A 25475-nucleotide genomic window follows, 5' to 3' on the forward strand; every position below is an offset into this window, starting at 1 on the left:
CCAAGCTGGCAGAAAGCCTCTGTAAGCACTTGCAAAGACACCGAGTTCTCCTTTAAACTACTCCCCAACCTTGGTTTCGGAAGGGATGGTAGCAAAAGCAAATCTTTCTCTGCTTGTGTGTTACAACACAACCTGAACCAGTCCCCAGCCAAGGAGGAACGTTCTGAACCATGTGGGAGACCCTGGCTCCTGGCTCACCACCAATGGTCCCTGACTGCTCCTCACACCGCTCCCAGCTTGCAGCCTCTCCCTGCTGCCTTCTCAGCTTTGGGGGCAAGGACACCACTTCTTGCTGCAAATCTGTGCATCTGCCTGAGGCCTCGCAACTCTATATTAAGGCAAACAATTTTTCTTTTTAATCTCTAATAGAATTGCCGAAGGAAACAGACTTTGCAATACAGCCCAAACAACCAACCAAGCATACTGTGAAGTTGCATTGGAAGAGGGGTCAAAGCAATCAATCAGTGACACCAGTTGCATCAAGTGGTTTTTAAAAATATTGTAAGTTGTTACCTGGTGTCTTATTATAAAAGCAGGGATTGGGGTGTGGTGGGTTTTTTGTTGTTGTTTGTTTTGGGGGGTTTTGTTTTGGGTTTTGTTTTTTTTATTTTAAAAAGTGGCCCCGATCTCCGAAGACCCTTAGGAACATCACAAGAACCAAGGCAATTGGGTCCTACAGCCTTGGCATAGCATCTCCTGTGGGGATAATACACCAGTAAAAGGCTTAGAAAGCACTGGCATGGAAAGCACGTTCCAGTAAGGGATCTCTGTGTTAAAGAACAGGGAAAAGGTTGAAAAGCAGAACAAGAAAGGAAACAGAAAGGAGAAAGAAAAAAAGACACATTTTGGCCCTTTTCTAGAAACTTGGGGACAACTCCCTCCTTCCCTCCCTCATTTCATCACATCTTTTTTCAAAGAGCAGAGGCGACCGCAGCTCTGCCAGCATCCTTGCCAGGTCCAAGGAATTAGCACGGCTTAAACCTTTGGCATTACCCGAGGGGGAAAAAAAACCCCAAAACAACAAACCAAACCAAAAACGACAGAGCTCTGCAAAGCCTTATTTGCTGAAACTGTTAGCTTTGAGACACTGACTGCAGTCAACATCCTGCAGACGTTCCTCCGGTAGAATCAGACTAAGCCTCATCATATTGACCGGGGCTGTGGGTGAGGACCGGGAGAGGACCAGGCTCATTTGGCTGGCCAGAAAAGAAAACAGTCCTGTGGCACTGCAGCCCTCCGAGCCCTCCTGCTATGCCCCCGCTCCCCTTTCTGCACTGATTGCAAAAGCTTGCCCTTCTGCTGATTACAGCTGATGGTCCTGGCTGGTTTTTGCCCCTCCAGACCAGATTCTTTATTATCAAGGGTCTGGATTTTTTTAAAAGGTTTGTTTTTTTTGACTGCTTTTGCAGTTCAGCTAGCAAGTTGATTTTTTGCTTGGGCTCTTTCCTACCCTGTCTGGATATGGTGATGGATTTCGGTGCTTGCCAGAATTCAGCAAAACCAGGCTCGCTGGGTAGTATTAACTTCTAACCCCCATGTAAAAATAGCTGCAATAAAGCAGAATGAATAATATAAGCTTCACCTAATGTAACTTTGATTAAAAAGTGCTGTCCTCTGCATCACTCCTAGGTGGTAACTCCAGAGAAATGTCTTTCCCGAGGTCGGGAAATCCTGTGAGATCTGGGGGGAGAAGAGCCGATACAACACTGGCACATCCCAGGGCTGCTGCCAAGCCCAAAAGGGAAGGTGGAGGGAGCAAACTCAGAGGAAAAGGCAACAACATGAAAGAAAGAAAAAAAAAAAAAAAAAAAGAGAGAGATTCCTCCCACCTCTGGGTAGCAGAGACAGTCAAAAGGCAGCTTGGCAGGGCAGCCCACAGACCCTCCCAGCTTTAGCCCATCTGCAGGACCAAAGCACCAAGGTCCACAGCAGAGAAGCATCAGCATTTCCCTTGGAAGACCTTCCCTCAGATGCAAAAATCTCCGTGTATTTAACTATTCTCCTCTTCACTCCTGGTGCCGGCAGACTGTGGCAGGAGCTGTTTTGTTACAGCATGTAGGAGGAGGCAGAAAAGGTTTTAATTTCACGCTTTGCACCAGGCACAGCAATTTTGGACACTGTTTGTTATCTGACTTCTGGCCCTATCTCTGGTCCCGGCGCTCCTCAGGCAGCCGTGGCCAGTTGGCTTTTTAATTTATTCTCTGCTAGGATGGGGATTCTGTTCAAGTGAGAGCCCTCACTGGCCAGGCATGCCGTTTTAATAACAAAATGCCTTCAAGTTTGGAGGTGCGACTTTGTGCCAGGTTAAGTACAGCACCTGCCACTTCTGGGTGGCTGCAGGTCCTGCGCCGCAGCAGATGGGGCTGAAGGAAACCCCACTGCTGTAAATCACTGTTTCCTTCAACCTTAATCCACTTGGAAAGAAAAGGAAAAATGACCAAGGAAAAAAAACAGTTCCCAAATGTCCCCCCTCCTCAGATGGCTGAACCGTAACCCCGAACCAAAGGACCACCTCCTGGAAAGCGAGAAGCAGCTCACTGCTGCACAGGTATCGCTGCTGCACCGATACCTTCATCTCCATCAAAACTAGCCAAGACCATGAAATTCCTGCTCAGAGGCCTGAGGCTGAAACCTTTGTTGTCCATATTTGGTTGTTTGGGGTTTCTTTGTATACCACTTTGCCTATGTCTTTAGGATAACTTGCTGTGGTACAACAGGTCTCCGAAACCTGTGTTTGCAGGCATTTGCTCTCCCTGGTGACTCTTGAGACCTAGACATGTCAGCACAAATCTGTTTTCATTTTTTAAATGCATTTTCAGCCCTTTTCCTCATAATTCAAACTGGAAATGTAAACAGATCATGAAGACTGGAAGATGTCTGTCCTTTTCGCCTGTGATGCTGCTGGTGGATGAGCGCCTAGTCTCCAGCGCACCCCTGCACAACCCTGTCCCTGCTCACCGGCATGTCCTGCAAAGCCACGGTCCGATACCTCCGACGCTTGACAGACCCCATCCCCATGCGCAGCTGCTGGCAGCATCTCACCCAGGTCCTTGCAGGATCTCTCAGGTTGCCCCAAGCCGAGCCACCATCTCAGATGATAGGTCAGGGTGACCTCCATGCACAAGAGACACTAGCTTAATAGCACAAGAGACAGTGAGAGCAAGCGACCTAAAACCCACGCCGACTGATCCTAACTGCTTCTGTCAGATGAGAGACATCTCCTAAGCTTTTCACCTTGCTTTCTCCACTAACACTCCAGCCCTCCTGCAATCCCAAGTGTAGACCGAAGTGCAGACCCAAGCTCTTCAGAACAACAATGTGGGGAAGCTTTTGCCCAAAAACCCTCAGGAGGACACAGCTGTTGATTTTGGTCTGCATTATGATGCACCTTGCGATTTTGTCTACCCAAAGCATAGCTTGTTTGGACACCTGTACCTGGTCTAACTTGGTCTGGTACCTCTCCATGGCTGGCCACAGCTCATGCAGATGGGTGCTCATTCCCCTGTGGGAGTTTGAGGGTGACTTGGGAAATGGCTGCCCCCACCTCTCCAGGCTGATCCTTAGTACAGCAGCAAGGTAAAGAATTCCCTATGTTTTCAGCATAAGCAAAAAGCAAGGCATAAAGTCACGTTTGCAGGCTGGGGAGCCGCAGCACCTCTCTTGAACTGGACAAAAATAAATAAAAAAAAACAAAAAAAAACCCCAAAAAACCCACCCCCACATACACCGCTCTTCCCAAAGTTTTTGCTGTGTAAAACTTCTTCCCAAACCCTGACCCCTTTCTCTCTTCCGGGGTGGTTTGTCAATACAGAGTTTAGATCTCTAGCAAAGGACTCGGGATGAAAGAAATCAAGAGTAGGTAATTGCCGCATGAAAATGACAGCGCAGCGATTTACACAGACAAAAACGGACTGCGGAATACCAAGAGGCAGCCAACAGCGGAGAATCAATACCTCCCAAGAGGTGGGATTATTAGGGAGAGAGAGGGGCTTGAAAGATCCATAAGTGCCTGATGACTGACTATTTCTAAACGACCGTCCACTGAATGAGAATTGCCTTCAGAGGGATGTGGGGCCTTTTCCGAGGGCGTGCGTTTAGCCTGGGGATGCTGCCACGTCTCTGCGAGGTGAAACATGGCTGCCCCATCACCCCCCGCCTTCCCCGCACCTATCCAGCAAAGGCTCGGGACCCCGCTGCAAAAGGGAAGCTCTTCTCTTTCTGGGGTGCACTCTGCCCCAACAGTGGAAGGTACCAGGTAACCTCCCAGCAAGGATTTTAGGTAAGCCAGGCGCTTGTGCTTTGGCCTGTGCACTGGCATTTCTATCAGAAATGCATCAAAAAGAGGCAGTAGGAGAAAACATGGGTTTACAATTCTTCTTTTGTTTTTGCTAGCATACCCAAAGCATCTCTGCAGTCATTAACAAATCAGACTTGTCAGTTCTCCTTATTTCCTATAAAAGACAGTCATGTTCCATCAGCATCTTTTCAACAGCTATTTCCATGCTTTGTTCAACTCCATGCTGTAGCCACGCACAAGTTCCATCCTACAGAGCCTTCAACATCACCAGAAAATGAGTACATCTGTTTTACACCTCTCCGTAAAGCTATGGGATGCCACCAGGATCTCCTCCAGCACTCCCACATGATGATTTCTCCTGTTTTCAGCCCCAGCAGAGTCCGTTACCTACACGAGCCATCCGCTCCTCTGGGGACATCTGAGCATCTTAGCAGCTAAGACAGCAACGGAAGACAACAATGTCACTTTGCTTTTACCCGATGGGCAGGCGTACACCTCCAGAAGCATCCTCAGGATCAGTCCCTTGGAAAACACTCCAGCTGAAGATCTGCCCTCCCAACACGAAGGGAGCTGGTTTTTAACGAGCATGCCACCTCTGGGCATTTCAGCTTTTCATGGAGCACAGGTTTCACGCCCCCAGCAGCCCTCTGCCATAAGCAGGCTGCTGAAAGCACAGGCTGCGAGTTGCTCTCAGTGGCTTGGGGGAAACTCATGTTCAGCTTAGCACAAAGCATGCTCAAGGTACAAAAGTTCTCCCCTGGATGAAAGCAGCCAGGAGACCTAGGAGCCTCATTTTCTCAGGAGACCTTCTCTCCACTCAGCTGGTTTTGCTCGAGAATCTCACAGCATATCTGGGTAGTAAATACGAGTAAAAGCCAGAACAGCTACCTCCTCTCTGACCACTGCAGGTCCAGTGCATTCACATCTGGTTTTGGTTTTCCAAACCAACCTAAAAAAACCCAACCTATTTTTCAAAGGTGAAAACATAAATAAGACTTTCTTTTAGGAGGGTAGAGGAGGGAGACCACAGTACAAGCAAGAATAGAGTGAGGACACTAAAAGAGCAATTTTTGAAATGTCATCAGGCAAGAGCTTTTCCAGGGGTAGCTTGGATGTACTATTTCTTTTTCAAAAAGAGCTGTTACATCTCTAGTTTTGCACCATTTATTTCATCAAACCGGACAGCAGTTACACAGTGGGAAAAGAGCAATATACAAGACATGCTCGCCGAAACCTTCTCCCAGCAGAGTTTCTTCTATTACTATTTATTTTCTATTAAATGTATACAGCAAGTACCAAAAATGAACTTTTTTTTTTTTTTTTTTCCTCCAAACTGGAGGAGCTATTTGCTAGCATTTAGCTCAGGCCAGAGAAGCAGGGTGGAAAATTAAGGACTCGTCAACCCTCTTGGACAGGAGTAGAGATGGAGCTACACATACAGCCTCCGGCTTGGAGCAGCTTTGGCATGTTCAGCTCAGCATCACCAGGTGCCATAAACAGCCCTTGGAGATCCTCTGGGAGCCAGGAGGATGGTGAAGCCCAGGGATGAGGGACAGAGGACAGCAGGAACCAAGAAAGGGGAAAAGAAGATGAAAACTCTATCTCCTCTCCTGCCATCTTACACTGGCCAAGCCAAACCTTCTGCACTGCTAAACTTTGCTGCTTCCAGCATCCCTTCCCTGCTTCCAGCAGTCCCTTCCCTGAAGGATTTCTAAACAAATGACTGTTCTTCACAGCAAAAAGCAACATGACCCCCAAAAACAGACCAAACAAGGAAAGGGCGACTTAATCCTTCCATTTTTGAGTTTCACAAAAGGCAGGGAATTTAATCTTTCTGCACACACAGGAACTACCCAGTGTTTTGTGAGGGGCAGCAGACCAAAACAAAACAGCAACCAGCACTAAAAATACGGAAAGTTCAAGTGGGAGCAGGAAAAACAAGCTTTAAGGAGGCACTTCATACCTGTGCAGACCTTCATGGCTTGTAGCACTGTGTGTGTCCTCCAACTGCAAGCAGACATCGTGCTCTCCTAAGCACAGGAGCTAAAGCAAAAGAGCTGGTGCCGTGGCCATAGTTGGAGCAATCAGACATTTTGTAGGACCTACCTGTGCCCTCAGCATGTCCAGTTTGCAGACCTGACTCTGCACAGAAGAGCAGCTCACATTGTTGTATTTAAAATTATAATTAAGAGAACAAAGGAAGTAGGCTTATGTTGGGTCCACATACCTTCATTGTGATTTCAAATGCACAAAAAATCTGCCAAAGGTGCCCTTGAATCAGAAAACTAATGAATGAGACCTGTAGCCCGACAGTCCCAACAAACCACCAGATATCAGCTGTTCCTGAGATCCTACCCCTTCCCCAAAGCCTGGATGAGAGGCAGTGAATGAACGCTCAGCAGTAACAGATGTGGGCAATTTGGGGCCAAAAAGAACGAAAGCCAGAGCTGGAATGGCATAACAGTGTCAGCCAAATAACTGAAGTGACGTCGGTTCTGGAAACGCTGGATCATCAAGTCCAACCGTAAACCTAACACTGCCAAGTCCACCATGAAACCTTGTCCCCAAGTACCACAGTCAGGCAGAAAAAATGTAACAGAAGGGACATGCAGTAACAATAAATGCTATTAATGGTTAAGAGCTATCAAAGCTAAGCACACCCACTGAAGCAGAAACACTGGAGTCAAAGGAAAATTCATCTGGATGAGGATAACCCAGAAACAAATACTCAGGTTGCAGCCCAAAGCACATATGGTTATAAATAAAAAGGAGAGGACTTCTGATATCGTGATGTAGTTCTTGTTCTCTACATATTCAGCGTACACTTGGTTCAAGCCTTCATCAGGAAATTAAAACACAAGCATCTCGTCAAAGTCACGATAAGGAGGAGGATTTGGGGGAATGAATGATGCCCATTAATCATCAGTTGTAGCCAACCCTGAAGAGGTGAAAGCAGAAATTCCAGCTTGGCACTGGTACAGTATTTAACCTAACTGCAGACCTGCTCCTGTGCCCTGTTGGTGCCCACCTGCTCCAGCAGCAAAATCCCATTAAAATGCAACAAGCAAAATAATGTTTCAGGAACACATCTATTTCAAAACAGCTGCACCCGGCAAACATTATGTGACCTAAGACTCAAATGCTCCTCTTCTTCCCATCATTCAGGCTCAGTGAAGGATTTGCTGTGTGGGTTTTGTTTTGTTTATTACTTCTAATGACTTTCTCATTATCATTTTGCTGTGAAACATAAACGATGGTTATGGGAGAAATCATATTATTTGGATGACTTTATTAAATTAGAGAGCAAATCTGTGTATATTTCTGGCTCAGGATAAATGTTTGAACTTTGAGAGGCCAAAATTCATTTTCCAGCAAAGCCATTTCCAGAAGCTCTGGAATCAGTGGTTAGATTTGCCCTCAGCTGCAAGGGAAATGTATAGGGGTATTTCTCAGTTTAATACCTCCTAGTGATTTAACCAAATCACCAGACCAAAGCCCTGCTTTTAGTTCTGTTTATGAGAAACTTGAGACTTGAGGAACACAATGGAGAAATAAAGGCAAAATAGCACTGAAAAAAAAATCCTGTCCCCGTGCCCCCATTCCCCTTAGTCCTCATACAGAGACTTCATTCAGCTCATGCATTTTCTGTGAGACAAACCACTGTCTTCACACCTTCACAACATGAGCTGAAAAAGTGCTTGTTTCTGCAGACCCTGCTAGGGCTGATAACACCAGCACAGCTCCCCCAGAAATAGTAACAGCAGTCAGCTGACATGCAAACAGCTAACCGCTCCGGTACAGGTTACCTGCAAGAATTAGAGATGCGCCACTTAAAATAGACAAGGAGACGTCTGGCACCTTAACTGCACGAGGGTTCTGGCAGAACCACCGGCAGGACTCAGCTGGTGGTGACGGGAGCAAAAACGAGTGTGAAACACACACAGGACAAGAAAACTGTTGCTAGATGGGCAGAAGAGGTTACAGTTTCCTTCTCTTTTCCATACATCCCTCCCTCCCTCCCAGTCCCAGGAGGGGGCCAGAAACTGAATATATTTTCCAGACATCAAATCAAAGGGGCCCCCAGCCTTTTAAAACCAATACCTGACACTGGAATAAACCTGTTAAAAAGAATAAATTCCCCCAAGCACACCCAAAGGGAAAAAGCAATAGAAAAATCGACCCTGAAAAAAGATCTGTTAAATGAAAGCACTTTCGGCATGCCAACCCAAAACAAGCAAGCTTTGTGAGAGAAAACCCTGCTGGAAAAACACAGCGAGGAAGTGGTGGGGGGAAATGTCTGGGGTCCTCCATTTGCCATTATGGCAGGGAACATGCTGTGGTCTACAAGGAACAGGCTCTGAAGCAATCCGACATGCCTGTGGACCCCAGCACCAAAAAGACATACAGTCTCAAGCAGGCCGAGCATCTGGTGGGAGCCCGGTTACCCAGGGTGAGAAGAGACACGGGGCAGGAGTACGCCAAGCTAGAAGCGAGCAAGATCTGTTCTGCTAATAGATCTGGCATGCAAAGGGCTGGCAGCTCCTGGCAAGAAACCTCTCCTAACCTTGCTAATTCGCAATGAAACCTTCTGAGCTGGACCACAGAGTAATGCTATTAGCCTATCCTCTCATCAAGGGGAGGAACTTTTCTGGGTAGCTGAACAGCTGGAGACGAACATCTCCTTCCATAAAGCATCTCTGCTCATGATTTGTAGGACATTGCTACAACCAATTGGCTTAAGGAAGGCCAGGGAGGCTATAAACTACACTGGTTTTCCCCAGGTGTGGTAATGAAAGAGTGCTGTAAACAGGAGGAAGATAAAGGTGTGAATCCTCCCTACAGCCACGGTGCAGAAGGACCTGAACCAGAGGAGACCTGTCTGCATTGAGGCCGAAACCCACGAGCCCGCATCTTGGCATCCCCTATCCTCCTGTAGTATTTAATTTGCAGGTGCAGAGGGGAGCGTTCACATTCCCACAAAACTAAAAAACACTGGTTGTGACAATTTCTCACCTTCCCCACAAATGCTTTAAGATAACTCTTGAGCTGAGACTGAGGGGCAAAAACTAATCCCATCAACTCTGACCACTTTTTATTCTGTACGTGTCCAGTCACATCCTATTTCTAAACCCACAGCCAGGCAGATGTTTCAGCTGCTCAAAAGGAAGCCACAGATGTGGCCAGGAGCATGCAAGTTGGTGCATGGTGCCTGAAAGCACCTTCCCAATGCCTGTCCAGAGTCTGCACTGAATAAAAGGTTCAGCTGCAGTTGACGGCAATGAGCAATACCATGTTTCAACGCCACCTGCATAACACACCTAGGAATGGGTTGCAACATGAAACACATTGATGAAGAACTGATGTGACACTCTTCTAGCAAACGCCTGTGTCCAGGAACGATGTCCTAATTCTTCCAACAAAAGGACAGAAATCCTATAAACACATTTATCCTTTGAAAAACATACCTTGACACCAAATCGATGGAAACAACCTGCACCCTTTTCCCCACAAGCAGCTGGTAAAATGCTTTCTTCAAGCACAAGGAGAGGTGCATATCCCATTCCCCCTCTCTCCAAGTGCTCGTCACCCTCTTTTTTCCTAGCCACACTGTTTTCCAGAAGCAAGAGCACCTCAGAGGATCCAAACACCCCATCAAATGAATGGGCAGACATAGGAAAAGAGCAGCAACGTTTGCCAACCATATTTTTCCAAACCTGTAAAAAGAGAGAAAGAGAAGAGCTAAGCCTCCTTGGGAGGCAAAGCCTTTAAGTTAAATGTATCATGAAAAAGAAAACTTCTGTCACTACTTAAAAAGGTTTTTGACAGGTTTTCATTTGTAACCCACAAACAAATGCAGTTTCTCATGCTCCATGGACTCTAATATCACTTCATAGCAGACCTGAACCCAACTCTCCATTGAAAAGTCAGAGAAGCAACCACATTAATATAGCTCTCCTCACTGCTTTTGGGCACACCAGAAATCTTTCATTTCAGGAGCTGCACTTAAGTGCCCGGGAGCACAACCTGAATAGATAGAAATGGCTGCTCAAAGTCATTTCAATAGCTTTGGGTGGACCAGCTGCGGATAAGTCAAGCCTAACAAACAAGGCAGTAATACACAAAGTGGAAAGAAATAGTGCTTTGCCCTATTTAAGCTAGAGTCAAGTTTCAGAAACTCTTTTTGTGACTTAGTTGATGAGAGAGATTGACCATATCCCAAGAGTTCAGACCTGCATGGCCACCTAGAGTCCCCTGCCGCCTGGAAGAAAGGGTACAGAAAGCAAAGAGAAGTGTCATCCATTGCACACCAAGGCTAGGGATAGTGGAGAGAAATAAGAGCCCACTGCAGACCTAGGACATCAGAGAGCATGTGACACAGCAGCTCAGACAACCTCCTCCATGCCTTGCTCTGCAAGAAGGTTGTTGTTCAGGAAGGCAAACCAAGCAGCTGAGGGGAGAAACCTTTGCAGGCAGCTTCTCCACACAAGTGGCCATGGCAGACTGCCTCAAGAGCGACATCTGATACCAACAGGCATGATGCCGGAGTGGCACCACCACAGCGTGATGCTGAGATGCAGGCTTTTGTCAAAAACAGTAAGTGGGAGATGGCCAATAGTCATAGGAATGTAGAAGCCCAGGCCTCATCTCCAGGTGAAGAGCGAGATGAATGGAAATGAAGAGAAGGCCATCTTCTGAGTGATAGACTAGCTGAAGGATTAATGTCACCATGGCAGCCCAGAAGATATGGACAATAGGTCCACTGGGTACAGCCTCTGCTCTCAGTTTGAAACCTCAAAACCAGCTACAAAAGCACTGACTAAGAAGCAGTCCCTGGCTACCGCTCCACAGCTCACATCATTCATCCTTGGTCATACATTTAAAAGTTTAGCCAGCATGACCTATGTGCCCAAAGAGTCCCTTTTAAGAGATTTACAAACCCAGCCAAGCCTGGAAATCCATATTTCATCTGTACAACACTAGCAGAGCATTTTTGAGTCTTGATTTCCTGTTGATTTTGGTTCCTCACTTTCTTTCTACAGAGTTCCCAAGATTTCGTGGCAGCCACTAACTCATTCCTCCTCCTGAAAGCGGGACGAGGGGCGACAAAACCCAGGTTTGTCACCAGCCAGAGGAATTCTCTAGAAAGAAAACCTGCAGGAGAGAGATAAGAAGCATCTCCTCCACTCATCAGAATTCAGGGAAAAGACCAAAACAATTATTAATGAGAGGCACTTAACTGCTCCTGTTCAGCAATCAATAATGCACGACAAGGTACACAATTGGGCCGCGCACTTCACACCGTCACTGTGCTGGAGGTCCAAAACAGAGGGATCTTCTGTTAATCCCCTCTCCTCGAAGTCACGTTGGCAGGTCTCCAAGTCCCCATCCCCTTCCATACGCTCCCTTCGTTAGAGAGGCAGGGGACCAGAGTGGTGACTAGCATCTCATGGTTGTGTTTGGTAATTACATTCATCCTGACTTGCTACGTTGTTCTTTTTTTTAAAAAAATTAATCTAGCCCTTCCAATTATTCAAAAGTATCACCCGTTTGGCCATGCCAGTGAATGCTCTGAAGCATTTCTCCACGCATGGGTGGCATTTGCACAACGAGTGTCATGGGGAGGGCGCACAGGGCTGCTTGGTGAGTCTCTGCTCTGACATCCTACATGGGGAAGGGGTGCAGTGAAGGGCATGACTACAGACAGATGCGGGGAGATGCTCTCCAAGCTTCAGGGACTCCTTTAGAGAGCAGACAGATGCATAGAAGAATAGAGGCTGTAGCTCAGGAATCTATTTACCTTTCCATGCTTGTTTCACAGAAAATCTTCATCTGTCCCTAGTCCAGCTTCTCCTCCACATCCCCCCACAGGGTCCGTTCTACTAGCCCTGTCTACAAGCACTGGGCACAGGAGAGCAGCTGTGGGACCCAGCCGAGGGGGTGCTCCCCCCACCTCCTGCTCTTCCAGCAGGATTTCCAGGCTGGCATTTGAGGGCGCTTCAGCGGGTCCCGCAGCTCAAGCTACGGGAAGAGAATGGTTTCAGCTCAATTACCCTTCACATTCTGATTCCATAATGCTCCAATGAGGCTTTTTAACCAAAACTCCCCCGAAAAAACCATGCCTGCCACAGCCCAGCCTCAAGCTCGACCGTGCAGAAAGGATGCAACTCGCAGTCAGCGTGAGGCTTGGCTCTCCTGTCCTTGCTGCCCATCTTTCCTGAAGGTCTCCTCTAGGCTGCCTTCTCCTCTCCTTGCCAGGCACCCTCCTCTTAAAGACCAGGCTCCTTCTTGCTCTTCTTCCAGCCTCCAATTGCCTCTTGAGCTCCCACGCCCAAAGCACCAGACGCACAGAGATCAGACTCCTCCAAGATGCGCATTAGGTGCAAGCAGAAAGCACCATCGCCGCTGCTTGGGACACACATGGGTAACCAAACACCCCCATACACCCCCAGAGACAGGTCAGCACAACAAAGCTGCTTACACTCTGCTTTTCAAAGGTGCTCGCAACAAGAAAATAATGCAGTGACAGATTCACCGCTTCATACAACTAAGTGAAAAGCAAATCTGCCATCTTCCAGAGCCTCCTCCTGACATCTTCTGAGCAGATCAAAGACAACGTGAGCACACAGCAAGACACTAGTTAAGATGATGATGAGGGACTGATGGTGAAGCACATGCTCTGGATCATAGAATCATTTAGGTTGGAAAAGACCTCTAAGATCATCAAGTCCAACCATTAACAGCACTGCTGAGTCCACCACTAAACCACTTCCCTAAGCACCACATCTACACATATTTTAAATTCCTTCAGGAATGGTGTCTCCACCACTTCCCTGGGCAGCCTGTTCCAATGCTTGAGAATCCTTTTGGTGAAGATACTTTTTCTAATACCCAAGGTGAAACTTGCCTGATGCAATCAGAGGCCATCTCCTCTTGTTACTTGTGAAAAGAGACTGACCCCCGCCTCAATACAATCTCCTTTGAGGTAGTTGTAGAGAGTGATCAGGTCTTCCCTGAGCTTCCTTTTCTCCAGGCCAAACAACCCCAGTTCCCTCAGCTTCTCCTCACAGGACTTGTTCTCTAGACCCCTCACCAGCCTCGTTGCCCTTCTCTGGACACGCTCCAGCACCTCAACGTCTGTCTTGTACTGAGGGGCCCAAAAGTGAACACAGTATTTGTGGTGCAGCTTCACCAGTGCCGAGCACAGGGGGACAGTCACCTCCCTACTCCTGCTGGCCACACTATTCCTGATACAAGCCACGGTGCTGTTGGCCGCCTTGGCCACCTGGGGACACTGCTGGATCATGCTCAGCTGGCTGTTGATCAACTCCCCCAGGTCCTTTTCCACCACGCAGCTTTCCAGCCACTCCTCCCCAAGCCTGTAGCGTGGCATGGGGTTGTTGTGACCAAAGTGCAGGACCCGGCACTTGGCCTTGTTGAACCTCGTACAATAGGCCTCGGCCCATCGATCCAGCCTGTCCAGATCCGTCTGCAGAGCCTTCCCACCCTTGAGCAGATCAACACTCCCTCCCAGCTTGGTGTCATCTGCAAACTTACTGAGGGTGCACTCAATCCCCTCATCCAGATCATTGATAAAGATATTGAACAGAACTGGCCCCAGTACTGAGCTGTGGGGAACACCACTCTATTACTGTCCACCAACTGGATTTAACTCCATTCACCACCACTCTTTGGGCTTGGCCATCCAAACAGTTTTTAACCCAGCAAAGCGTATGCCTGTCCAAGCTCTGAGCAGTCAATTTCTCCAGGAGAATGCTGTGGGAAATGGTGTCAAAGGCTTTAACAAAGCCTAGGCAGACAGCATCCACAGCCTTTCCCTCATCCACTGGATGCGTCACCTTGTCAAAGAAGGAGATCAGGTTAGTGAAACAGTGCCCGCCTTAGAAGGTGCAACCTTGCTGAAAAAGTACCATTTGCCCTACAGAAAGGGGTAGGTCTTGTGTTCAAGGCCCTCAGAAATGAGGTCATCAAAGGAAGGCCTTGCAGAGAAGGCCCCTTATGATATGTGATGCAATAGCAGGCTGGTCCACCCATGTTAGGAGGATACGGGCTTCTGGCTTTCTCCCAACCCATCCCCTGAAGCTCACGTAGCCCTCGGACCAGAGCAGGAGTTGGCACGCAAGGTAAAGGTGCTCAGAGGCAATGCTGGAGCTGTGCCCCGCAGGGCAGAGACAATCCCACCTGCATGACACATGGACTTCAGCCCCAAAACCCCCTTCCCTGCTGACGGCAAGGGCTGGGGTGAACTGCAGTGCTGTAGTCTCTGGGGGCTCATACCCGAAGAAACAGCCTCTTTGCAAAATTTGCTTTCCTAAATGTGCTAGTTACATATAGGAAAACAAAATATCCACCTGTCCTGCTATTTCATCAACCAGCTGAAAACCCATGCGATGCTTCACGGTCCACCAGCTAACCACTGCAGTGGAACAGCTTTATGCTTTAACCCTCTCAGCCCACCTCAAAGGCGAGGAACAGGCAGCACATCTCAGAGAGGGCAGCGTTTGCTCCTGGCAGGCTGAAAAATTTGCACATGTACATCTGGCCGTGTGTTGCCAGCACGTTTAATAGAGTGATTTTCCAAGCGGTGGCTCAGTCGTTCCTGACCCATGTAGGTTTAGGGTCCCTCCAATCACATGTGCAGCAGAAATCGTTCCCCATTCACGTTGCTCATCAAGCTCCAGCCGTGATATGTAGCAGAGGTAGGTCCCTCTTTTTTCCAAAGCTCAGAAAGATGTGCTCTCAACTTACCTTTGAATAAAGATTTACTAATTAGTGAAAGATATTTACATCTTCCACTCTTGGTAATGAACTGAGAAGTGCTAAAATCATGCCTTGGATGGCATATCAGCCTACCAGTTAGACACTCCTTTTTTTCCTCCTTAAATACCAGTATAAAGGTAGTTCTGGTGGCCACCCTGGCACAGCCAGACCCCAGGTCATCTAAGCAGGAGGTGCCTTCAAATGCATATGAGCAACTGAGACTCATCACACACAGGCTGGGCAGGAGGAGGCCGACTTGATTAATCTCTCCTCTTCTTCCTTCCCTCCTTCCCATTACCCTTTCAAGTTTGATTTACAATCATGGGCCAGGCCTAGCTGGAAGTGACATATCAACATGACGAAAACCAAGGCAGGTTTAAAAAAGAGGGAGGCTGACAGTATAACCATCGCCTGAGCTCGGAGACAGGCAGGCTGCGGCCAAATACACCACACTTGCAACCCAGAGAGACCCCCGGATCATGCTGAATAAGCTCAGTCCCTGGAAAGAGAGGGACAAACAACTACTGTCCTACACAGAGTGACAGCCACCAGCTCTCTCCATCCACCCATGCACCTCTTCACACTTCATTATTTGGAGACGTACTGCATGAGGACAGGGAGCTGACTTGCACGGCTATTTGTGGAGATTCTTTGCACACTTGTGCAAGCACGTGTATGCGCAAAACTGCCTTGCGAGCTGCTCATGCTGCAAAAAGAGCAGAGCCTGACATTTGGAGAGCAAGGCAGAGCGGCAGAAATGCAGCAGGAGTCAGGAACTGGGCGGTGGGGAGGCAAGAAAACCTCAAAAGCATATTTGCAAAGCTCATTTACCACACATTTGTTCAGTTCTGCTGCTCAGAAAGGAGCGGGCCTGGTTGCAGTATTGCAGCGGTGGAGGTGAAATCCGCAGACGCCCAGCATCACGCTGCCCTGGGCCAAGCCTTCCCACACAACATCAGCTGTTTGAACACACGACCACCTGGATTTGGTTTGCATCCATGTTTAGGAAAAAAAACCCAAACAAAACAAAGAACCCCACGCTTTTAAAGTCTCCTGTAAAACAACCCCTTAAAATTAAAAGCTTTCAGGTGGTGTGGGGGGTTTTTTTCAAACAAAATTATCTTGAAACCTATATTCGGTTTTCCTGCTGTCTTCATTATTCACACTGACAAAATAAAACAACCACATTTTAAGTTTCAACAGCAATTAACGGTTGAAATTAAACAGCTGCCTACTACTGATTGAAACTTCTTCCTAGATCAAATTTCTTCCATTTGTAATGAAAATAGTTTGAAACTGATACAAACAGTGCAGTTCACACATATTTAAAAAATAGAGAGAAACTTAATTTGATCTATTATTTTATCACAAAGTATGACCAGCAGTAGAAAGCTTATTATACATGACTGTCACTGACACATTACAAACTAATAAAACACAAAATGCAATTCTGAAAAAGAAATTGGAATTAATCTATTGCAAGAGCGATTTTATTGTTCTTTTGAAATGCTATTTCTGTCCAGCTCTGCTGTCAAAATGGCAACAAATTTCCTAAATATTTCCATCTTAATTAAAACCAGCATTTTTATTGAAAAATGCTTTGGCAAGCCTCTTCTACCGACTCTAGCTTCACCTTTCCTAGCTGCACTGAGTGAGAATACTAACATGTGCCCACCTTGCAGGTCTGCTGCCGAGCTCAAGTATTTCAGGCGGAAAAGAGCTCACATCCTAAAATGCCAGTGGCCGAGGTACGGTCCCCTGGCACGGTGCATTTCTGTATGACCTTAATCATGCCTTAATTTAGGCGACACAATTGAAAAAGGAGTCAGACACAACAAACCGCATGATTATGTGGGTAAAAAATGCACTTTCAGTGAACGGTCTTTCGCTGTCTTGCACTGAGCAGTTGTTACCCGCACACTGCCTTCACAGCCTGAACGCATTAATAAACGTTTCTACAGCCAGGCACGCTCCCGCTGCTGACTTAAAAGATGATGTACGGAGAGGGAGGTGAACAAAACAGGGATGCAAAGGGAGGGGATGCGGCTTTTTCTGGCTGGTATGAGATAATAAGTTACATCCCAGGCTTCTGGGAGAATATCGTAACCGGAGGAAAAAGAGATAAAACAAAACTAATTGCTAGCAGGTCACATTCATTAGCTCCTCACTCCTCTGCCCATTTCTGGCAGCAGAGAGCCCTTCCTCCTGCTGGGGACAAGGAAGAGACCTTGAAGCCATCTGCTGCCCAGATGTGTAAGTGTAATTATACAGAAAGGGCTGGGCTCAAACGCCCCAGTCCCTTGGAAAAGAGCAGCCTTTCGCTGGAGCCTAAATTGCTCCTGCAGCAAGAGATGCTGTGGGACCACAAGCCACCACCTCCACTCCAGAATAAGTGTGCCCGGCCTGAGCAATCTGGTCGCTTGCTCCCAGCGAGGCTGATGTGATCCCGAGGAGCCATCACATCACTTGGCACTGGCCATCCTGAGCTCAGGCATCCTCCTGACCTCGGGGATGGGTCTGGGACAGACACTTGCAATAAACTCAGAGCTTTGAAAATCAGCAAGGGATGGGCAGTATGAAGTCTCAGCATCCATACAAAGAAACTTCTACAGAGCACAGAAGAGCATGTCTGAGTCCCGGGGCTGCTCAGGAGCATAGTGAGTGAGGATGTTTTTCCTTGTCTCCTTTTCCTCCAAGAGGAATAATTCCTGATTTGTCTAAGTTACGTCTCCCCTCTTTGTCTGGGTGCTTGTTGCTTCGAGAATGCTTCTGTACACTTTTCCCTTCCTCTGCCCCAAGATTATTTCTCTGGCTCCAGGGGTCTTATTTTCCCAGCATGGCAGCTCCTCTGCAGAGGCAGCGAATTGCTTGCTGCCCCACACTAGCTTTCCTTTCAGTTCTACATCTGCTGTTTTCTCCCCTTTCTGCTTTCCCCTGTCCCCTTCGTCTACCCCAGCATTACACTGGTCAGAACAGCACGACCATTTCTAATTTTCAGGCTGCTCCCCCTCCTTGCTGCAGTATCCTTCCAGAAAGAGCCCAAGTTTTGCCTGGTGGAAATGACTGTTATCTCCAGGACACTTTACACATTACTTCCACACCATTTGGAGTTTTCCGCCCCAGTAGTTTCTGTTGCGTCTCTCATTTCGCTCCTCGGGCATGTGTTTTAAAGGACCAGGGTCTCCTATTCACCAGTGAAGTCAGACAAATGACAGGACTGCTAGAGGTGGAGACTTTCTTTCTCCTAGGACATCAGGACGTCACTTAAGACCCTTTGACGTTCTCCATCTGACATCACAGTGTATGCATCAGCAATAATGACAAAAACTTGCAAGTGACCTTCAGAGGGAAGGATGCTTCCGGGTCTGAGCCCCTCCTTCATCACACAGTGGCTTCCTCCGTGCAAGGAAAGGAGAGACCTCCATGAGTCTCGCAGCCCTGTGCAACTCCCTGTACCCAAGCCACGCCACTCTAATTCTCCATGTCTCACCATGCAGATACAGCATGACTCTTTAATAACAATCTCACCCTTGAAAAGAAAAGTTTCTACATAAATCCCACGGACATCTCTGATGACAGCTGTGCAAACCCTTTAGCCCAAATGCTGTTTTACTCAACACACTGCAGCCTGTTTTAAGCATCTTTCTTCAGTGCTGGCAGAAAAGAGCAGGGAAAAGATGGCAGCTACTGCCTGGAGTGCTTCCAAGCTCTTGCCCAAAGGAACTGCCAGCATCCACAAGCCAGAACACATGCCCAAGTCAGCGCCCAAACTTTCCTGCACTTAAACCACCCGTTTACGATTTGCTTGCATGTAGAAATCAGGGATCTTTATAAATATTTACAAACTCACGCCAGAGCCAAACGTACCCAGTGTGCCAACACGCATGGCATCCCACCTGTCAGAGTAAGTTCAGCCTGATGACTTGTGCATTATTCATATCCCTCAGTCCCCATCCACTTGCTACCTTTTCAGCTCTCCTCCTTTCTGCTCTTCCACTCCAGCGCAAGCCAGGAGACGGCCACTCGCACAGCCTCTCAATTACTGATGGAAAAGGGCATCCCACGGCACTGCTGGCAAAATCTGGACTTGGCAATTTTCTCCATGTAAAGATACATTTTAGCATTCAATCTTCCCGAGCAATATAGAAACATCCCCATCTTGGCGGATCATGCAGGCTGGGGTTGAGAGAGGAGGGGAGAAGGCACGATTTCTTTGAGGGATATTATATTCTACCTAGTGATTACAGAGCAGATGAAACCCTCTCAAAAGGATTATGTCATCCAGCTAAGAGATGGCTTTTTAATAGCTGGACAGTATGCCTGCCCTTAAGACTATTGAAGGGAAGGCAGACCCTTCACAATGTGTGTCTGCTTCCATGAGTTTACTGGACAAAGTTGGAAAGTGATTAAAGGTTGCTCAAAAATAACAATAAAAAAGTCTGGAAACAAGAAACATCAAAACAAATGCACGGTGACCTCCTCTGTGAAGCCAGAGAGACAGTATGGAGATCTAACCAGTTATTTGGTCAGCCAAGTGTTCCCTCAGGGCTGGTGGAGGCTGGCTTTGAAACCCAGCAACAACAAACATAATTAAAAATGAGGATGCTGGGGATGTTTGATATATGTTTAACCTGCTGCAGATTATCGCTGCATACCTATGCAAAGGAGACTCCCTCGCTGCAGTGAGCACTAGCCAAAGCCTCATCTCCCACTTCTCCAACAGGCACCGGAGGCATGAGATCACGCTCGGTCACCAGCACTGGCCGTGCTGATGGGATGCCAGGGTGGAGAGGAGATGGAGATGCTTGCCTACCCAGCAAAGAGAACCAGCCTGCTTCCGGCTAACAGTGTTTAATGAACACGGCTTGAATAATTCACTAATTTGTTGCCTTTTAGGAAGTTTTTTTTAAAAAAAACAAAACAAAGCATCAGAAATAAATAAAATTGCGTCCGAAGAGCTGCAGAGGCGTTTCATACGCTTGCAAATTTTGTGTGTGCAAAGGTGATGGAGGGAGGGGAAGGCTGGATTTGGTGGATAAGTTATTCATTGTAAATTATTTGTGCAGTTTTAAAATCCACACAGAAGCATAAGTGCAGGGAGCGAAGGAAAAGAGTGAGCAGGGACAAGAGGGGAAAAAAAAGAAAAGGAAAAAAGAAATGAGGAAGGAAAGCAGCCAGCAATGATTATAGGCCATTTTGCAATGTGGCAGGAACATCTTTCTTATCAGTTCTGTTGTTATCTCCTTCAATTTAAAGGCTCTTTATTTAAAGGGGCGGAGGGGAGGGAAGACAAACCCAAAAGGTCCCTGGGAGCGTGCAAGGGAATGGCTAATGGGGTTGAAGTGGGAGCTCACACTCATTGCAGCTGCTTCGTATGCGCAGCATCAGGCCTCGGAGCCATCGCAATAGAACTATATGAGCCCCTGAAGACTCATGGGCAGGATGGCAGGGAAACTGATGTAATTACTGACATTATTACCATTAAAGCAAAATAATAATTTTAATTACAGCTAGGGCTTTGTGGGCTTTCTCTGATCCTCCCTGCCCCAGCTCACCATCTAGCACGGTCTCTTTCCAGGCTGTGTAATGGGACAGGGCAGTGATGGTCCCCTTCTTTCTCCTCCCCTTCCCGTCAAACACTTTTCTGCACAATTAAAAAAACAACATCATAAAAGCCACTGTTTCAACTACACCACCACATTAAGGATGGAAATGGTGACCAGCAGCTTGAAGGCTCATTCCCAAAGGCTAGTCCCCAAGCAAAATGGATTGCTGTTGATGGTGAGTGCCTGCCTGCCTCCCAATTAAAAGAAATCGGTAAATCAGAGCTGAGTTCAGGAGGTGCAACACCTGCAAGCTGGACTGTAGCTGCCTAACCAATGCTGTGTGCTGTCCTGAAACTTTCCTTTCTATTTTTAAATTCCTTTCCCACAGCCCTGCCTCTTACCGGCGCCTGCTTGAACTCAAGATGAGCACATTTGCAATGCGGATGGTTGTGGTTATAGACGCAGTGGATGTCTTTTGAAAACAGAGCCCCGTTATAATACATATCTCCTGACAACTTATAGATACTTTTTCGTCATGCAACTGTCATGTCATGAATGGCGGTGGAGCTAAACAGCAGTCTCTGGCCCACAGCCTGTCTGAGGACAGCTTTTTGCTGGAAAATGTAATACAATAATACATACCACTTTATAAATCACTCAGGTTTCCAGTGGGGTTTTCTCTGCTTCAGTGTTCTCCCCACCTCACTCTTGTTACAGTTAACACTCTGAGAGAACATTCAGCAAAGAAACAGACAATTAACTGACCTTTCTGCCAACACATGAAGACTGATGATGCTCCAGGGCTGAGAGGCGGCCATGAATGGTTTGAACTTGATCAGCAGTCTCAGGATGTTGGAGGGTTATGAGGGAAAACAGCTCCTCAAAAGAAGTTACTAGATTTGGCTACCCCATCACACAGCAGCCTCACCATTTGAGGAACTTCTGCGGGACCCAAGATATGGTCCTGTAGACGGCATAGCATCTGGAAACAGCAGATGCAGAAGGGACATTCGCAGAGCCACGCCTTTTAAGCCTAAGCTTAAAGGATGTTCACACGCAAATAGAGGGCTCCATGCCCCTGAAGGTCTTGTGCTTGGAAGCTAGGACAGGAAAGCCTAGCAGGAACCTATGGGAACAGTCCACCCCGCTCCTAACACCACACCAGGTACCACAAAATCAGCATGAGGGCTTGGCTCTACTTCACTTGCTCCCTTCATGTAAACCCACTGAACCGCGACAATCCAACAAGGCTGAGTTTCCTACAGATCCAGTCAAATGGAAAAATAGATTAGATAAAGCAGATAGGACTTGTCAGAAACTGAGGCATCGCCACAACAGCCTGCCATGGGCTCAGCAATATATCTTTCCTGATTTAAAAGCCAAACCCTGAGACTCCCAGAAACATGGCACCCTGGGACTGGGTGAAGATGAAGAGGGTAAAAAGGAGCACGTGCAAGGGGTGAGGTGTAAGGGATGCATCCAAGAGGAGAATAAACCCTGAAGGTCAGAGTAGCAAGCACATGAGCAGCTAACTAATGTACTACAGCAGCACCACAGGGCACAGACACAGGCACACACGTCCTAGCAAACTGGAAAGCCATAAAAGTCTATTACAGCAAATCAAACAGCAGTCAGCATGACAGCCATTAGCCTGAAATGAATACACGAGAACTTAATGAGCTCTGTCGAGGCCAGCTTGGTGAATTAAGTTGCCAGTTCTAGCAGGATTCCCCTTTTCTTCAGACTTGAAAGCATCCGCACCACCTCGTTGCCTTTTGACAAGCAAATCACAGGGCGCCCTTGCCCAGACGGGATGGACGATTACGCTGGAGCAACATCCCTTTCCCGACACACGGGCCCTCACTCAGCTATTCCAGCCAGGTGCCAGGGAAGCAACTAAGACATGACAAGCACAGAGGACCAGTGGCATCAGCCCGGCAAACAAGCGATCCCCAGTCTGGGTATTCAGAGATGCTGCGATGTGGAGAAGCCCACAGTTAAACCAGGCATCCTTGTCCCCCCTTCCCTACGCTAGAGACGAATCACAGTCCGCAGCCCATGCCCAAATAAATTCCTATTCTCAAATCAAGCAGACTACATGAAACACCAGGACGGGTATTAGGAGGCAGTATTGTTTTTAAAGGTCAGTTTACTTCATGTTCCATTTATTTATGAACACTCTTCTTTTGACTTTCCTAGTGCCACACAATAGCAGTGAGGTTTAAATAGCCTTTCTGTTGCTGGTCCATTAGCTAGGACAACTGCCAATCGATAGACCCATTTATCTCAAAATTAAAAAGAGAAAAACCCTCATTAGCTGCCAATTCTGCACAGAGCCAACCTAGGCAAAGTTGCACTAGCACTCTGCTAGCCTCTTCTCCATCCCCAAGCTCCAGCTCCTCCTTGTTCATTAGCTATAGGCTCTTCATCTTGGGCTGGGTGGTCTTTGAGTCAGATTTTGCTACCCACGCCCTTGCTGTTCACCCTGGCCTGAGTTGTCTGGAGCATGGGGGTGACCTGGAGAGGCTGTTATCCCCTACCATGACTGGGTCCCCAGTCTCAGCTGCATCCAAGGTGTCCCCTGGCTCCGGGGCCCTCAGCTTCTGAAGGCACATCCCCATGCCCCATCACCTCCAGCTTCGAGTACTTGTGGACAAGCAACAGGGACAACCCGTGGCTCAGCAAAGCTCTCAAATCAAGAGGGCATCTCTTCCTGGAGGGCCACACCAGCACACACATAGTAAATCCACTGCTTGCATCTCCCATGGACCGTATCCCATAGAGGATCCTCCTTAGGTGGTGGGACCCCATCCCTTGCTTTCACAGTGCCTGACAAGGAAACTCTGTCTCACCAGCAGAGGAACAGAAGTGCCTCCAGGATGCTAGCTGAGCAAGGAGTTTGTCACTCATTACCTTTGATCAGTGCCCTTGGTAAAAGATCATGGATAGAAACTGGCACATGATGTCTTATACTTCGATTAAGCCACCCTCCAGAAAAGCACAGCTCTGAAGGCCAAGTGGCTGAGTGGGTGCACTAGGGGAAGGTCCATGCTCGCTATACCCTGAACAATTAGATGGTCCTGGAAATCCCTCCAGGCAAAACCACAGCTCATGTGCAAAGCAGCGTGACATGAAAGAGAGAGGTGCTGGGGTTCAGCCTTTTCTTTTATCAACTTTTTGTCCAGATCACCTGTCCACAGTTCCTCAACCAGGCTTAGTCTGCCAAACCAGCACTGGACCTTTGCCCTCCCTGCTCCCCATGCTTGACACAGGTTAAGATCAGAGATGTGGAAGGCTTCAGATCTGCAATATCGGCTCTTAGAGCAGAAGCAACAAGCAAGAGGAGATCTGGCACAGCTGCTCCAGGTAGATAAACACCAGGGCTTAATGCAGCACCTGTTCCCAGGGGAGACACAGAAGTCCACTTTCCAGATCTCTCTCCATGTGGAAAAGGGAGTCCTCTGTACCAGGTGCTGTAAACTGCAAAATCAGAGGTAAATCCAAGTGCAAGGGAGAGGAGACCATTCTCCTTCATTTCTACCAATGACCCTTTTACTTTGCATTCAGACCATTGCCAGGAGGAGTGGCAAGCAAGGCAACATGGCCACCCATCAGCTTCAAAAGGTCCGAGCAGAAAGGCAAAAGCAAGGAGCTGCTCATGCAGCTTTGGCCAAGTCATTTCTGCACTGTTCATGCTTTAAAGAGGAGAAGAAATGACTCTGACCCAGCCTCACTCTCAAAGGGAGGTTTCAGGTGACTCGGCACAAAGATGAGACTAAAACTCCCAGCTCATACATCACACGCAACCTAATGAAGAAACCTCATCCTCACAGCAGAGGAACAGGGAAAGATCAAAGCCCAGCACGGCAGGGCATCAGCAGCCAGCATATTAAATAAACCATTGTAACACAATCATTTGTACGTCTCAGTTACCGAAGACTGCTTGATTTCACACGCACAGATGCACACTCAACTTCCCTTCTCCACATCCCAAGGCAAGCTCTGGGAAAAATGGGCTCTGCCCTGGCACCAGCGTGCAAGAGGGAGAGGTTTCCTCCACAGGAGGACCTGAAATGCCCTACTAATCCACTATTTCAAACAGGATACCCCGACCTCATCCTCCTAGCACCAGCAACCGCCTTTCACTCCACGTCTTTAAAGTCTAAATTCATACCAAACCTGTAAGTTCTTGGCATATTTCTGCCTAGTTGAGCTCTAGGTGCAGAAGCTTTCCCTGATGGTATGACTAGGCATCACCTCCTTTGCAATGGCCAGCATAGAGAGAGCATGGCAGATGGTTGTGGAAACTCTGTCCTTGGAGATATTCAACACTTGGCTGGATAAAGCCCTGAGGAACCTGATCTAACATGAAACTTCCCTCTGCTTTAGAGGGAGGTTGGGCCAGATGATCTCCCATAGTCCCTTCCTACCTACTTTATTCCTAGGTCATCACAGGAGAAGTCCTGCTGCAGAGCTAAGGAAACCACCAGCAAGGGCAGAAGCCATTGGGCGGGACTGCCAGAAATCAGACATTTGGAGAAATATTTAGTTCTGCCTCAGGTCACCTCTGTGACAAGAGCTGCGCATCCCCCCTGCTCTAAGGAAGAGAAAGAGATTTTCATTTTCAGCTATTTTTAAACTTCACATTTGTCATGGGAAAGACATCACCAAGGCTGCAAAGGCTCCAAGTTCCAAACCCCCTCCTTCCACCTGCCTTCCCTCAACACCCAAAACACGTTTTGCCTCACTTTTGCCAATTTTCAGGCAACAAAAACTTCCAGAGATTTAATCCTCCCCCCAAACCCACTGAGGGTGCAGGGCAAGAGGACAGTCCTGTACTTCAGTGGCCCTTG

At 47.6% G+C, this 25475-nt stretch overlaps 1 protein-coding gene across 6 annotated transcripts in view; it reads right to left on the reverse strand.

Moving 5' to 3' along the window:
* Positions 1-25475, reverse strand: part of CDH23 (cadherin related 23) — a 213765-nt gene that overhangs the window by 132428 nt on the left and 55862 nt on the right. The window lies entirely within an intron of this gene.

Source organism: Opisthocomus hoazin, chromosome 6, assembly GCF_030867145.1.
Source record: "Opisthocomus hoazin isolate bOpiHoa1 chromosome 6, bOpiHoa1.hap1, whole genome shotgun sequence".
In the NCBI taxonomy this organism is placed as follows: Eukaryota; Metazoa; Chordata; class Aves; order Opisthocomiformes; family Opisthocomidae; genus Opisthocomus; species Opisthocomus hoazin.